Source organism: Schistocerca americana, chromosome 2, assembly GCF_021461395.2.
Source record: "Schistocerca americana isolate TAMUIC-IGC-003095 chromosome 2, iqSchAmer2.1, whole genome shotgun sequence".
NCBI classification, from domain to species: Eukaryota; Metazoa; Arthropoda; class Insecta; order Orthoptera; family Acrididae; genus Schistocerca; species Schistocerca americana.
In genome coordinates this window covers 1,039,180,475-1,039,197,295 of record NC_060120.1, presented here as the reverse complement: position 1 = coordinate 1,039,197,295, position 16,821 = coordinate 1,039,180,475, and positions in this window count along the sequence as shown.

Below are 16,821 nucleotides of genomic sequence, written 5' to 3'. Positions count from 1 at the left end.
ATGTGGTAGCAGTTCCTTCCAGTGACCTACCAAGACCTCATTGCTTCCATGCCACGATTGATCGCCGCTGTTATCGGAGCCAAATGTGAAGATACGGGTTATTAGTTGGGTGGCCATAATGTTCTACCTGATCAGCGTAGTTGTCATTGCAATATGTCTGAGCTAAGTGGATGCGAACGTGGGCAAATTGTTGGTGCTCGTATGGTGTTTGCTTCAGTAACCAAGGTAATCGAAGTGTTTGCTGTTTCGAGAGCACCGTATCGGAGATTTATACCGCATACATTGAAAGCGGAAAAATATCATCCGCTAAGTCACAAAGCGAACGAAAGTGTGTTTGGTTGTGACGGACGATCATTGATGAAGACTCTGACGGAAAACAAAAAATGGTTCAAATGGCTCTGAACACTATGGGAATTAACATCTGAGGTCATCAGTCCCCTAGAACTTAGAACTACTTAAACCTAACTAACCTAAGGACATCACACACATCCATGCCCGAGGCAGGATTCGATCCTGCGACCGTAGCGGTCGCGAGGTTCCAGACTGAAGGACCTAGAACCGCTCGGCCACGCCGGCCGGCTGACGGAAAACAAGCGGACGACAGCAGCAATAGTCACTACAGAACTGAATGCCGCACTCACAAACCCTGCCAGCAGAAAAACAACACGAAGGGAGCTTTAGAAGCAGGGCATTGCAAGGCGAGCTGGTATTAAAACCCTTCACTAGTGATGCAAATGCCCGTACCAGGAAAAAGTGGTGCTGAATCCATAAAATCTGAGCGGTGGAGCAATTGCAGCATGCTATTTGGTTGGGTGAGTCTTTCCAGACTGAAATTTTCATTCTGCAGTGGAGTGTACGCTGATGTGAAACTTCCTGGCAGATATAAACTGCATGTCAGACCGAGTCTCGAGCTCGGGACCTTTACATTTCGTGGGCAAGTGCTCTAGCGACTGAGCTCTCCAAGCACGACTCACGCCCCGTCCTCACAGCTTTACTTCCGCCAGTACCTCGTCTCCTACCTTCCAAACTTCACAGAAGCTCTCCTACGATGCTGCAGAACTAGCACTCCTGGAAGAAAGGATATTGCGGACACATGGCTTAGCCACATCCTGGGGGATGTTTCCAGAATGAAATTTTCACTCTGCAGCGGTGTGTACGCTGGTATGAAAGCAGCATCACAGGAGAGCTTCTGTGTGGTTTGGAAGATACGAGACGAGGTACTGGCGGAAGCAAAGCTGTGAGGACCGGGGGTCTGTCGTGCTTGGGTGGCTCAGTCGGTAGAACACTTCCAGGCGGAAGGCAAAGGTTCCGAGTTCGAGTCTCGGTCTGAGTGAGTGTTGTTTTACATTGTGTCAGGCCAAGTTTACGCCACAAGAATTAAACATAGCAGGCGTTCAGTGATGATCTGGGCAGCCATATCGTGATATTCCGTGGACGTGATGGCTACTCTGCAAGGCTGTTGTGGCTGATCAAGTCCATCCCATGGTACAATGCTCTTTCTTGAGTGGTGATGTTGCGCTAGAAGACAGCAGACCGTCTGCTCACACAGCTCGCATCGTCCAGGACTAGTTTTGTGAGTTCGGCTGGCCACCACACTCATCATATCTCATTACCACAGAGCCTCTGTGGGGCTAGAGGAGAGGACACACCGTTGTAACCACAATAAAAATCATTTCTCCCTCTTACGTTCATTCAGTTTCTCCTGCTGCTACTTTAAGAGAGATCATTTTGTAAATCTTAAAGGTCATAATCGAATAAATGAAATCAGCGCAATAATCTCCAGATTCTTAAATCGAGGCCTAGGTGATTTTAGAGTATTAACACCACGTACCCCACTGGTCGCTTATTTTGGAAGTAAAAGTTAGCTCTTGCCACTAAACTGAGTTGGCGAAAAATATTATTCGAGTAGCACATCCAGTCATCCTAATAACGATGAAAGATCAGAGATTGAAAGCAGCCATCCTCCATTGGTCGTTGGCCAGGAAGTGGATTATAGAACGACTCTCAAATGAGACGCCATGTTATAATACATTTCACAGTCAGTGATGCCGTAGAAGCGCCAACAATTATTGTTGATTTATTCATAGACTTTCATTTTTATACAATGCTTTCTCGCAGGCAAGTCCTTGTTCTTGCTGATTCGCATTCCACCAACAGACTGCACGTATGACACCTCTCCATGGCTCTTCAGTATGTGTCACAGCAGAAAGTACTTAGTAGCACTGAGTCCTATTCCACAACCTAATAGCAAATGAGATATATTTCATAGCAGTAATAGTTGGCTATTGATGGTTGTGTTAGCAGGTTTCCTACAGAGGCCTCTGGGTACCTTTTGGTTTGATGCGGTCCGCCACGAATTCCTCTCCTGTGCCAACATCTTCATCACAGACATCCAACATCCTCAGTTCTTTGTTGCACGCATTCCTATCTCCGTTTTCTCCTCGCAGTTATTACTCTCTTCAGCTCTCTGCAGTACCACTGAAGTTATTCTAATTAGTAGAATTAATAAGAATTAACAGATTCTGGACGCAGAGCTAGGTGTATGGGACATCCCATTTAGGAAATCGTTAGGGAATTCAGTATTGCTAAATGCACAGAGTCAAGAGTGTGCCGAAAATATCAAATTTCAGGCATTACCTCTCACCTCGGACAAAGCAGCTGTCGGGCGGCGGGTGGAAATTTCTATTGTTGCCATTCTCAACACAGGCTCTCTAACTATAATGTTGGCAACCAGAAAGTGATTAGCGAAAACGTGATGCATGTAATTAAAGTTGACTGTGTCCACTCTGATGGAGAAATAACCAAATGGCATGCTGAGGATTTAGGATGATGTCTGGGATTCTAATAAAATGCAGTTTACTATAATAATTTTCACTATACTCTGAAAACGATAAAGCACAAAGTTCCAGACAAAACTTTACCCAAGCAATGCTACTATCACTGTTCAATAATCGTTATCGATGTAAATGTTCAAAGTGAATGCTCGCCAAAATTTGATGTTAATACTCATCAAACGCCACGCAAGTAATGATAGAAGGTCTTTCCTGCAGCGACACGTGAAAATACGACATACGCAAACTGAGAATAAATCACTGAGGTCGTTCCGCACTTAACACTTTACCCCAATGCAAATTCATTGTTACGTGCATACCGAGTTACGTAATACGGCATCCAAGGCTGTTCCTTGCAACTGCACAGACGCGATGCGCCTTCCGACATGGAGTGAGCGCTGATACGAATCTAGAAGAGAACTAGGGCCCTGGCCCTAGCTCGCAGCGCTCTTATTTATACAGCCGCGGTGCGAACCGCCGATAGCGCTGCCGTCAAAATTTGCCTTCCTGACCACCCACTGCGGCTAGTAGAGCACGACTTAAAGTTACTAAATAATTAATTGCTACATTCGTTGAAGGCCGATAAAGCTCGCAATTTAATTGTGCAATCAGCACACAGATAAATATCTATAATAAAATTTTGATGTGGCTAGGTTAAATAGCTTTGGCGATAGACTTGTTTTAGTTGCACTGCACGCAATAGATGAGCTCTGAACTTGCCCTTTGCAGAGACGCTACAGCTATAGTTTTATAGTTACCTTTCGGAAACTTCTCACATCCTTGTTATTATAGCGTATCTCCATTCTACCTAAATCTAAACATCCTAGATTTATCTAATCACTTACTTAATCTATCTTGCTTCCATAGTTGTAGGACACAAAATCAGAAAATCGTGAATTTCAACCAAAATATTACTTTGTGAAATCCAGAATGCTGTTTCCATTAAATTACAGTGAAAAAGGAATCCGAATATAAATTTTGAAGTTTCTAGCTCCTCCCTGTTGCGCCAATGATTTTTACGTAAAAGTCTACATTTCGAAAACTGTTAAAGATAGTAAACAGAAACTTAACACATTATCATTTTAGCATTACTCCTGGCATGCTATTAACTTTTCAGATTATTTACTTTACTTTTAAGGTATTGTGCAACATTCGTGACATCATAGCTAGTTACAGCTGACAAGGCTAGCACACAGTGGAAAGCATATGGATTCTATATGGCGTGAGTAGGCTACTTCCCTACACACAGTGGCCGGTGGCCTTTACTTAACGACCGAAAGCAATTACGTTTGTGTGCAGTTGTCAGCGCTAACAGATAAGCACCACTACGTAAAATAACTGCAGAAATCAAAGTTAGACGCATGACGAATGTATGCGTTATGACAGTGCGGCGTTAATGGGCTATGGTAGCAGACAACCGACACAAGTGCCTTTGCTAACAGCACGTCATCTGGTCGTGCGGTAGCGTTCTCGCTTCCCACACCCGGGTTCGATTCCCGGCGGGGTCAGGGATTTTTCTCTGCCTCGTGATGGCTGGGTGTTGTGTGATGTCCTTAGGTTAGTTAGGTTTAAGTAGTTCTAAGTTCTAGGGGACTGATGACCACAGATGTTAAGTCCCATAGTGCTCAGAGCCATTTTTGAGCGCGTCATCGCCTGCAGCACCACTTGTGCTCTCGCGATAACATCGGTTGGACCCTAGGCGACTGGAAAATCGTGACGTGGTCGGGTGAGTCCTGGTGGTAGTATCCGAGTGTGGCGAAGGTGCCACGAAGCCATGAACCCAGGTTGTCAACCAGATACTGTGCAAGCTGGTGATGGTTCCGTAATGGCGTGGTGTGATGTGAAGCAATCATTGATTGGAAATGGTTGTATTCAGCTACTTGGAGACCATTTGGATCCACTCGTTGACTTCATGTTCTCAAACAGTGATGGAATTTTTATGGATGGCAATGAGCCATGTCATCAGGCCACAATTACTGGCGATTCGTTTGAAGAACATTCTGGACCATTCGAGCGAATAACTTCGCCGCCCAGATCTCTTGACATGAATGCCATCGAAATTTGTGGGGCATAATCGAGCGGTCAGTTCGTGCACGAAATCCTGAACTGGCAACACTTTCGCAGTTATGTACAGCTTCTAGAGGCATCATGGCTCATTATTTCTTCAGGGTACTTCCAACCAGTGTGCGATTTGTTGGGGGAGGGGGGATTTCTCCCCCCCCCCCCCCCCCCCCCCCTCTGTATCAGACCATCCCGTCCTCTGGTTTTAGTTTATGCATCCCAACCTGGGATGTTTATTTCCCACGCACTGGAGTAAAACTTTAAATATAATTTAAATTTTTGGAGCCGAACACTGAAAGTTTTTGATACAGTCTTACTATTAATACTATTAATATGTTTGCTTATTAATTTTGAAAAAGTGTTATGCAGTAGTTAAGCATTTCAAAACATTTAGAACTAAATGACAAGACGACGCACGCCACATTTCCGCAGCATGCCACAATGTTGCAAGACGTCGCCCCAGCGTAAACGAGGCTTTAGAGCCAGGTCTGTATTGTATGGTGGATGTGATGTGTTGCGTACGAAACTAAAACCTGCAATCAGATCCAAACGTCGTGGAAAACTGTGAAGAGGTGTCATCCTGCAGCAAGATAACGCTCGCCCACATTCTGCCAAACGGACAGCCGACGCAATAAAGGAGTTGAGATTCGTGGTGCTGGAACATCCATTATACGGTCCAGACCTGGCTCCAATCGATTTTCACATATTTGGACCCTTAACGGAAGCACTACAGGGAAGAAGATTTGAAAGTGATGAAGATGCCATTTCTGCGGTGCAAAATTGGTTACAGATGCAACCGATAAACGTATTTTCTGATGAAATAAAAAACTCGTAAAACGTCGGGAAAACTGCATTGAAGTCCAGGGAGGTTATGTAGAAAAATAACGCATGTTTCAGTTTTCTATCATCAGAATAAGTACAGCTTTTCACAAATGTGCCTTTACTTTTTGAATTCCCCTCGTATACCTGTATGTAGATGATTTTGTAAATAAGCTTTACCTATAATGCACTTTTAAAGATATAACAAGGGGTGGCTTTTCTGATAGTGCATACGCTTGAATAGTGAGTTTCGGCATTAACATCTATTTATAAATAACTGTTTAACCATGGGTAACGCCACGGTCCAAGCAAGTAACATATATAATTACACTAACCCCCTAAGACATCCCCCCCACTGGTAAAAGCACAAATCGCACACTGCTTCCAACGCCTTGTTGAGTACATGCCATGTAGAGCTACTGTACGACGCCGAGCAAAAGGAGGTCCAACACGATAGTAGGAGGTATCCCGCGACTTTTGTCACCTCAGTGTATATGTTAACAAATTCCTCTCTTTCGAAACTACTTTTCTTACCATTACCTGTCCACATTTTGATTCTCTTCTTTAGCCTAGTTCAGTAATTTTGCAGCCCAAACAGCAAAAAATATATATTATTTTACTTCGTAAGTCAATCGTCAGCCGCTGTGGCCGAGCGATTCTAGGCGCTTCAGTCCGGAACCACGCGGCTGCTACGGTCGCAAGTGCGAATCCCACCTCGGGCATGGATGTTTGTGATGTGCTTAGGTTAGTTAGGTTTAAGTAGTTCTAAGTCTAGGGGACTGATGACCTCAGATGTTAAGTCCCATAGTGCTTAGGGCCATATGAACCATTTCTATCAATATCACAAGACGTTTAACTTCGTCTTACTTTTACTGTTGTTCTTCTTATAATGTCTTTGTAAGACATTATCCTTTCCCTTCAACTGCTCTTCCAAGTCCTATGCAAATCTGTGACAGATTAGTGTCATCGAAAACGCTAAAAGTTTTCATTTCTTCCGTCTGAACATTAGTGACTTTTCGAAATGCCTTCTTCGATTCCTTTGATTAATTAGTTATTCATTTTACAAATATCTCTAAGGTTTCCCTTACTTCTTGCTCTATGTGCGGATTGAATAACATCGGGAAAAGATTACAATCATATCTGACTGACTTCTTAACCAGCGCCACCCTGTGATATCCTTCGATTTTTATAACTGCAGTGTGGTTTCTGTATAAATTATTGATATCCTTGCGTTCCCGGTGTTTTATCTCTGTTGCCTTCAGAATTTCAAAGAGTGCATTCCAATTCACACGGTCAGAAGCTTTTTCTTTCTTTAACCTACGTTCTAAGATAAGTCTTAAGGTCAGGATTGCCTCTTGTATCTCTACATTTCTCCGGAACCTATACTGATCTTCTACGAAGTCAGCTTCTAGTAGTTTTTCCAGTCTTCTGTAAACAGTCATTGCCAGTATTTTGCAACCATGACCTATTAAACTTATTGTACATAGTATTCACCTGTCAGCACCTGCCTTTTTTGGGTTTGGAATTTGAATTATTACTTTCATCCTAAAGTCTGAGCGTATTTACTCTCCAATTGTTATTGGTGGTCCCTTTTTGCCTAGATGGGAACCACAAATTGAATTCTTCTCTACGTTTTGTCATTTTATTATTGGTGGTGCTGGCTGAGCAAATGACAACCACACACTTAAGTCTTCGCTACGTTTGACTTAAGATAATATATGGTGATACCAGTAGATGCTTCTGTCAGCTTTCTCTAGAAATGTCCCAAGCTTGAAGTACGATCAACTAATGCTAAATGATCAGCATGCGAGAAATTCTTGTTGTTGATGGACTGGTTATTTGTGAGGATGTAAATAAAGAAAGGAGTATTCACGCCACCTTAGCCTAGGCCGTTTCTGAGGTTCCTTCAGGGACAACTAGGAGTCGGTCACGGCAGTAGATTTCAGACAGGATGGTTTGTTGTGAACCTTACTGGACGGGGCTGTCTTCTTATTCGGGACGCCCAGTCTCAACGGAAGGCACGAACAAGAGTGGCACACCGACTCGATACGCACCTGGCGGCTGCGAGGCCGGCATAGCAAACACAGCTCGTGTCCACTGTTACGTCAGGCAGACACTGCTGGTAGCTGCCACTGCGCCTTATTGTAGTCTCCAGTCAGAAAGCCCCGAGGACTTAAACAGTGAGTCCGATACTGACGTCACAGCACGTACGGACGTTATATCTGTGTCTTTATTTTAAAGTCCACTCTCCACTCTGCAAACAGCCGGTAGAGATAACTAAGACCACCTCAACCAGTCTCCAGTTACGAACAGAAGCAATGAGGTTTCTAATCTACAGAGTGAAATTTAACACTTCGAAAAATATTGGGAGGTTGTTCAAGGATATTTCTTGAGTAGTTTGGTACCAACCGAAGAAGGATACAGATGGCAATGGGAAACACTGTATTAAAGACACATGATATGTACCCACAGCACATGTAGCCCTTTGGAAAAAGATTCTGGATTCGTCTCCCATTCGGATTTCCGGGAGGGAATTGTCGAGGGGAGGTGAACATGAGAAAAAGGAAGAGGAAAAGGAGGACATTGGCGTCCCGTAGGCAACGAGGTCATTAAAGACGGGGCACAAGCTCGGAATGGGGAAGAATCAGGAAGGAATTCGATCGTGCCCTTTCGAAGGAACCACTCTGGCATGCGCCTTAAGCGATTTAGGGAAATCGCGGAAAATCTGAATCAGGATTGCCGGACGCGGCTTTGAATCGTCGTCCTCCCGAATCCGATTCCAGTGTGCTAACCACTGCGCTACCTTGCTCGATGAGAAAAAGAGTAGAATAGCCAACGACAGGATGAAAATTCAAGTAATCGGAGAATGGAATGTCAGACGTTTGAACGAAGTAGGGAAACTAGAAAGTCTGAAATGCGAAATGTAAAGGCTCAGTCTAGATGTAGTGAGTATAAGTGAAGTGAAATGGAAAGAAGACAAGGATTTCTAATCAGACGAGTATATCAACAGCAGCATAAAATGGTATAATGGGGGTAGGATTTATAACGATTAGGAAGGTAGGGCACAGAATGAGTTACTGTGAGGACTTCACTGATAGGGTTGTTCTCGTCAGATTCGACAGCAAAGCAGCACCAACAACAGCAGCTCAATTGCCGACGTCGCGAGCAGAGGCTGAAGTGACAGAAAAAGCATATGAGAACATTGAACAGGTAATTCAGTTAGATAAATGAAAACCTAGTAATCATGGGGAACTGTGGAGCTGTTCCGGGAAGGAATAGAAGAAAGGGTTACGGAAAAATAGTAGGAATGAGAGAGGAGAAAGATAAATTGATTGTGGCAATAAATTTCAGATGGTACTAGCGAATCCTCCGTTCAAGAATCAAAAGAGGACGAGGTGTACTTGTAAAAGACAGGAAGACACATGAAGATTCCAGGTGGACTACATCATAATCGGACAGAGATTCCGATATCAGCTAATGGATTGTAAAGAGTACCCAGGTGCAGATATAGCCTCTGATCACAATTTAGTAATGATGAAGCGCAGACTGATTTAAGAGAATCGTCCGAAAGAATCAATGAGAAAGGAAGTGGGGTACTGAAGTAATGAGTAAGGACAGATGTGTTCGAAGTTCACCAAGAATGTGGATACTGCGATGGGGAACACAAGAACAGGCGGCCTAATTGAAGAAGAGTGGAGTGGGGGGGGAGGGGGGGGGCGCGCTTTGCAATTTTAATGATGCAGGCAGTTGCTGAAAACAGAGATGATACTATTATAAATATTGTCATTTTTGTCGTTCAAGATGGATTCAGGTTGTTTTATTTGCTGTTTGTATATTTGGAGTATTTCAACGATGTCTAGTTTTCCGCCTTTTGGTTGGATGTGTACGATGCTGATACTTTTTTGTTAACATGGTACTGTTTTCGGCAACTGCCTACGTCATTGAAATTGTAAAGCGCACGCGTGCTCGCGCCCACACAAACACACACCCTAATATTTACCATAACTATTAGTTATGCTACCACGACAGCCACCGAGTGTACAAGAGATTGACCTCATTTAGAGGGTAGGGGTAGATGGTTAGTGTTTAACGTTCCGTCGACAACGAGGTCATTAGAGACGGAGCCCAAGCTCGGGTTAGGGAAGGATTGGGAAGGAAATCGGCCGTGCCCTTTCAAAGGAACCATCCCGGCATTTGCCTGAAACGATTTAGGGAAATCACGGAAAACCTAAATCAGGATGTTTGGAGACGGGATTGAACCGTCGTCCTCCCGAATGCGAGTCCAGTGTGCTAACCACTGCGCCACCTCGCTCGGTGACCTCATTTAGAGATATATCATCACACCAACAGCTTGTACCCCATGTCAGCTTGAAATTATACCTTAACAAATTGGACATCCATCTGCATATTTTTAAGCATTAACCAATGTATCACAGCAACCTTTAGGCAGTTATTTCATGTAACAGATATAATCTTAAGACCCCTTGCCTTGTATAGTTTGCTCTCATTCAATCACTCTTTCCATCCTCTCTGTCCTTCTCACTTTCTCTTTCTCTTCCTCCCCCTCTGCCTCCAGCCTTTCATATCTATCTACGAATTCCAACGAAAATTGTTATTTCTGTATAATTTTACCACTGTATCCAATGTGATTATTGTACTTAAAGTTTGTAATACTTCACCTGATTGTATAAATGAGTATGAAGTTTAAGCTATTTTAACTTGTCGAAATCGGATTTATCTACCACCTGAAGTATTTATTCCAACGAATGGGTTCAACACCTCAAACAACACCTCCAAATCCTTTAATAAATTTATTCTGTAATAATGTTGTTAGGACGAATATTCTTTGTACTTTGTGACAATGGTTTCTCTTATGCTATACGATCCATGCACCCAATAGTTTCCGACGCCATATTTGTTTACAAAATATGACAGTATACATGTGAAGTGTTACGACAGTGAATGGAATCTGTGACCACTGGAGTTACTTTATTTTATTTATTTTATATTTACCGTTAGATACACGTTTAATTTTTTGTCAAAAGAAACCCAAAACCATGTTCTGAAATAGTGTTTTTGTTTCTCCACTAGACAGTGCCACAAGTTCCTCCAAAACTCGTAACAAAACACACACACAAATGTCATACTTACAAATGTAAATCCACCTGATGATGTAGGTTTAAACCTTTGAAACGCTTCGTGGAGATAAATGACAGTAAACTTGTTGTTTCATTTAATGTCAATAACAGTCACGGTAAAGCCTAACCTAAAACGTTCGCATTTAAAGACATCGGGGTCATTAGAGACGGAGCACAAGCTCCGATGGTGTGAAGCGTAGGGAAGGAACTCTACAGCGCCCTTACAAAGGGACCACGCCGGAATTTGCTTGGATCGACGTAGGGAAATCACGGAAGACCTCAATCTGGATGACCGCACGCCATCGTCCTCCCGAATGTGAGTCCAGTGTGCTAACTACTGCTCCACCTCGCTTGGTGGTGCACCTGGTCTAGTCTGTATAAGCCAAACCACTATTTAGCAAATTATAAATTCCAGCCTTCTGCAACAGAAAATATCCTTCACTGGTCCCAGAAGGTCGGCAAAATTAAGACTGCCACTACGTGGAAGATTATGGAGAGCGCTGGTCATGCTACTGTTAAAAACAAAATTTGCTATATGAGACGAAGACTGGAAGAATTGTACCACCTATTAGGAGCAGCCAAATGAAAACAAGACAGATAGTAAAAACGTGTTTAAGCTCTTTATTATTTCAAAAGTAATCGCCGTAAGCGTTAATACATTTAGCCCAGTGTGAGACAAGATGGCTAATCCCTTTGTGGAAAAACGTTTGTTGTTGCTCACGGAACCATGACTGTATCCAGGCATGCACATCTTCATTTGAAGCAAGTCCACAGTCAAGAATGTCTTTCTTCAGGCCTCATCTCATGGTGAAAGATGGCGCTTGTATGCAATATGTGTAAGAGCTTCCTGCAAAATTTTTGCAGTGTGCTCGAAACAACCTCGGCAATAAGAGGGCAGGTTCAGAGCTACGGGCCGGCCGCTGAGGCCGAGCGGTTCTAGGTGCTTCAGTCAGGAACCGCGCTGCTGCTACGGACGCAGGTTCGAATCCTACCTCGGGCATGGATGTGTGTGATGTCCTTACGTTAGTTAGGTTTAAGTGGTTCTAAGTCTACGGGACTGATGACCTCAGATGTTAAGTCCCATAGTGCTTGGAGCCATTCAGACCAAAGCTAGGCTGGACAGTGAGACGACTGGGCATCGCCTGTTGCTATGATGGGTTCAAGACCAGGCTGCCCCTGCTGTCAACGCTAAGTCCTTCACAGGACATGGTGCCACAGCAATGCTGACCTCTCATCATTGCCTGCTGTCACCAACACTGAGTTCCTAGTGGGGATTAGCACACCGGTGCCAGCCAGCCCCCTTGTGCCCCCTACGAGATGGCAGCGAGTCGAGTCTCACACACAACCATCTCCACATACTACTGCGCTGACGAGTGCGGAGCGAGTGTCCACCAGGATTCCATGCCACAGAGGAAAGACGTCAGTGGCCGTGTCCTCCAAAGGCCGCCGGCCTGCCATGGACCTGCCGTCAGCATCGCTGGGAGCCTGCTCAGAATCCAGAATGGAAGCCCCCTCACTGAATAGCACCACAGTTAAATAATGTCATTCTTTACCGTCAACAGTGTTTCCACTGGAGCCTCCAGCCCACCACTCACCCTTCCTTTATTGAGCAAATGCATCAACTTAATATTTCTTCCTGTAAATTAATTGAAAGGGTACAGTACCGCCCGACATTGAAAATAGGTACAACATACTTCATTATTTTTGTCAGAACAGCACATTTTTTTCTAATAATAACTCAATTTCAATAAACAGTGAAGCCAGATACCAGTGTGGGAAAGAATGGCAATTTATTTATTTAACTGATCACATGTGCACTCCCACAAAGTAAATCCCTACATCCAGTTTGGTGAGATCTGTGAAATGAATGAATGTATGGTCGTCTGCTAACCGCAGATAGTGAATGTGAATATATGACCATCTTTGAGACGATCCTTTCGCCACCTTTGGTGGGACCAAAGAGATGAAATTTGCCTGAGCTTTGAGCGCCCGAAATGTGGCTGACCAATACGGTAGCAAGGTGCTCCCCCACTTCAGCAGAGGTGCGAGAGGACCTCAAGAACGGCCATGTTTCAGCACTCTGCCGCTGGATGTTGTGCTGTTAAGACCTGATTTAGTTGTGCTCCGTAATGACAAAAGAGTGGAGACATGGTATGCATGTGGAATATTTAAGAGTAGTTTGAAATAATAATTTCTCTATTTCAGGAACTTTTGTGGGGAGAATTAAATGTCAGGCAGGTAATATTAATGGGATCGTAGTAATCTTCGGAAGTGACCAACGGTCACAATGAAACCACGTGTAGCAATAAGCTGAAATACTTCCGTGTGCTTAAGTTAAGCTGAATTACTAGCGTGTGTACAATGAGTTGAAATATTTAAGAAATAGCGTGTGTACCATAAGTTGAAATATTTAAGAAATGGCGTGTGCAGGACTTGAAATTAGAGACGAGTACTTCCACGTGGTGAGTACTGTGTGAGTCTCAAACTGTGTATGAGACAAAAGATAAAGAGAAGTACTCGTCCATGGTATCAGTTGAGGACTCGCGTGTGTGATGAGTACGTTCTTAATATTACTTTGCGTGATATGATTCCGTGTGACGCTAGATTCGAACTCTGAGAGAGAAGCAAGGTGAGTCGGCCGTCTATCCAGCAACGCTACTTGGCTTGCATTGCACAGGAAGACGTGCATATATCTCCAGAGTTCATAGTAGGAAAGTAGAATTACAAAGTGGGGCAGTGTCGTGCGAAACTGGGATAAATATTAATTGAAGTGGGAAAGCTGAAAGTGATAATGTTGTGACCATTCTCTGTGTAGTATTTCATATTGTAATGTGGTGTGTGTCATGTAATTTTGGTATGTGTGGTTTGCATGGGAGAGTAGCGAGGTAGTTTCAAAAGATTAGTGGGTTATGCTTGTTCCTTCGGTACCGCTCGGTCTGGAGGAAAGTTTAGTGATGATGATTGTGAGAGTCGAAGTGTGAGGTGTAATAAAAGATCCACCATCCTATCCAGAAAGCGCACTGTAGCGTTAAATAATTACGAGACCATAAGGTAGAGATTCAACAATGTAAAGCCATGCCCACCGGGCGGAATTTCTCATGTGTTATTGTTGTAGGTTATAGAATTTGTGTGTTTAGGTTATAGAATTTATCGGAATAAATAAGATAGTGAAAAGAAAAAGATTGGTGGACTTTTCCTTCGAATTGTATGTTGTCATGATGTCCCGAATTGATAATGTGTGCGCCATTCATATTCAGTGCGGTGGCCACATGTTGATAAAAGCCGTTAAATAAAAGACAAAAAGAAAATGTGGTATTGCCAGTGCGTGGTGAACAGTCAGAGTTCTGTAAATCACTGATAGTCAGATGTGTGTTTCCGTTGCGTATTATTCACATAGGAGGATAATTTGTAACTTAATTGTGAGTACGAGAGTTCATGTTACTCGATAAATAAGAATGAATCCACTCGCTTGGCAGACCACTCATCTTGCAGGCCTGACTGCTTGATGCCACAGTATGAGCAAGGCATGTGGGTGCCTCTCATAATTATGTACGAAATTTTGAAATTACCAGTGTCTTGGGAAAAGTTTAGAAATTATCAATCAGTGATGTTGAAATATATATCACTTTTCCAATATGGTGTTGGCTATTAGGAAAAAATTTTTCCATTCAAAGTTTGTTCATGGCCATTTCAACATGGATGGAGACTTATTTACAAGTCGTCATGTTGGCGCCTTGTGGACAATCCTAAAACTCAAAAAGTCTTCTCTTCCACTATGAAGATGTAAAACAGTGACAGGTCCGTGCTGCCTCCCTGAAGGGTTGGCAATGCAGACGACTATTTCAGCTGTAGAACCGAATTTCCCAGGCTATAAAATGGGTGGAGAAACCATGCTCCGGCTCATTAATTGCTCAGTCGCGCACCATTCGTTTCTCGTTCGTTTTCAGTTGCCCATCTGTTCTTTGTTAACGTGAGCACAGAGCAGCAGCCGGCCACCATGCTAGGTAACGGCATGTTCTGACCTCCACTACCTTGGAGTCAGATTTGCAAAGTGCAGTCTTGCTACTGATTCAATCGCTTCGCGAAAATATTGCGTCGACAGACGCCAGAGCTGGGAGGCTGTGCATGGCCGCGATCAACACCACGGGCCGCCGGTCACCTAAGTGCTGTCGTTAGCTAAGCTAGTAAGCGCTACGATCTATGCAACCGAATGTCAGAACTCATGACGACCTAACAGATATCGCTCTTTTGGTGGTAGTTTTTTGCGGAATACATTTAAAAGTCAATTTATTTTCTTTGTTTCCTACGCAAGCTCCTCCATTATTTTGTCTGCTACCACCTTGTCGTTTCGTTTTAACTTACTATGGGTTGAAGTAAGCAGACTTCTCCATATTTTCAATACTTTTTTAAATTAACGATTCCCCCTTGCATAACAGGGCTATTTCCACTGATTTTCTGGCGGCGTGTACTAATAGCTCCCATAATGGAAAGGATGCCTCAGGTTTTAATGTTTGTGTTGAAGAATAGATCTGAAACATGTTGAAATTCACCTTGTTTCTTGTGTTTTGCAATTGCTATTGCAGGCTTCTAGGTGGTCTAGAGCAGACAGTACATGAAGTTTTGATATGCAACCCATGTTTGGAGATGTACCGTTTGGGTGTAAAATAAGTTGAAGCCAAGATCATTTTTATATCTCCCGCTACACGGTACACATACAGAGGAAATAATGAGATCTGAGCTGTATGCTCTACAGGAGCCCATGGCATGGGCAATGTTTCGAGCATTCGTCATTGGGTTTTCTTGTACGTGACAGGCGTTTCCTTTGAGTCCAGGGCGTTGCCGCGTCCGTGAAGTACGAGAGTCAAGCCAACCCTCGTGGCTGCAGACGTATCAGTTTCTCGCACCCGCTGTTGTAGCCAGACGACAGTGGTTTGTGATGTCATAATCATACAGGGACTGAGTTTGAGTGCATACTGTGAGGTAGGAGATATGAAACGTCTCCTGTCTTCGAACTTACTTTATACCCAGACGACTCATTTCTGGATGTCGATTGCTCATTTATTACATCTACGCTACAACCTCTAGAAACCCCTACGAGAGGCGTCTGATGGGAGGGCGTAAGTAGAGTTAGTTCTCTGTCATGAGACACTCTCCCAGTTTGCCCCTTGCCAGTTTTCCTCAGAAGCACGGTAGTGACTTGTGGTCGCCAGTAAACACAACTAAGGAAGATTCAGAGTTAGTTATTTATATCCATGAAAAATACTGGTAGCGTCTTCACTCGTGGTTGGCATCGTCTGTTAATGTCCATTGAGGAATCGCGCCTCAAGCCTCTTACAGCTACCCTCAAGGCAACTGATGCCGCACGCTTCGTTCCAGTCGGCTGTTGCACTGGCTCCAGCTCCAGCCGTACCGTCATGTCGCGGCGGTGAGTGGCGGCGGCGCATATATCGAACTTACACACGCCGACTTGGCAGGTGCTCTGTGCCCACTCGCTCAGCACTCTTGTTTGTCATCCGTCGTACCGCAATGACGGTTGCCGTGTAGCAGTGAAGTTCGACAATATTGTCGCAGAAGAAGCTGAGTCGCACACCTTAGTGTAGTGCTTATGATACTAGACTGTTGCATGGAGGGAATGTAAAATTTTAATTTCTATATTCGGTTCGAGTACATTCTAGAAGTATCCACAAGTGTTAAGAATCATTGTACTGGAATATTCTATAACTGTATATATACCGTATGTGTTCTGGCCAGAGGCAGTTCGCTCCGCGCTCTTGTATGTGCAAGTGCTGTATAAACCTTCGTTAAGTGAAGTTCGTCATTCATCTAATTACACCTTCTTCTACGTGACATTATTCTGGTGGAGGCGCCGGGTATTGGAACTTGTGATAGCGCACATTATCGACGACACAGTGGCCCCCATCAGGTCACGACAGAGCCGCCGTTTACGAGGCGAGAAACTCGAGTTCGAGCCA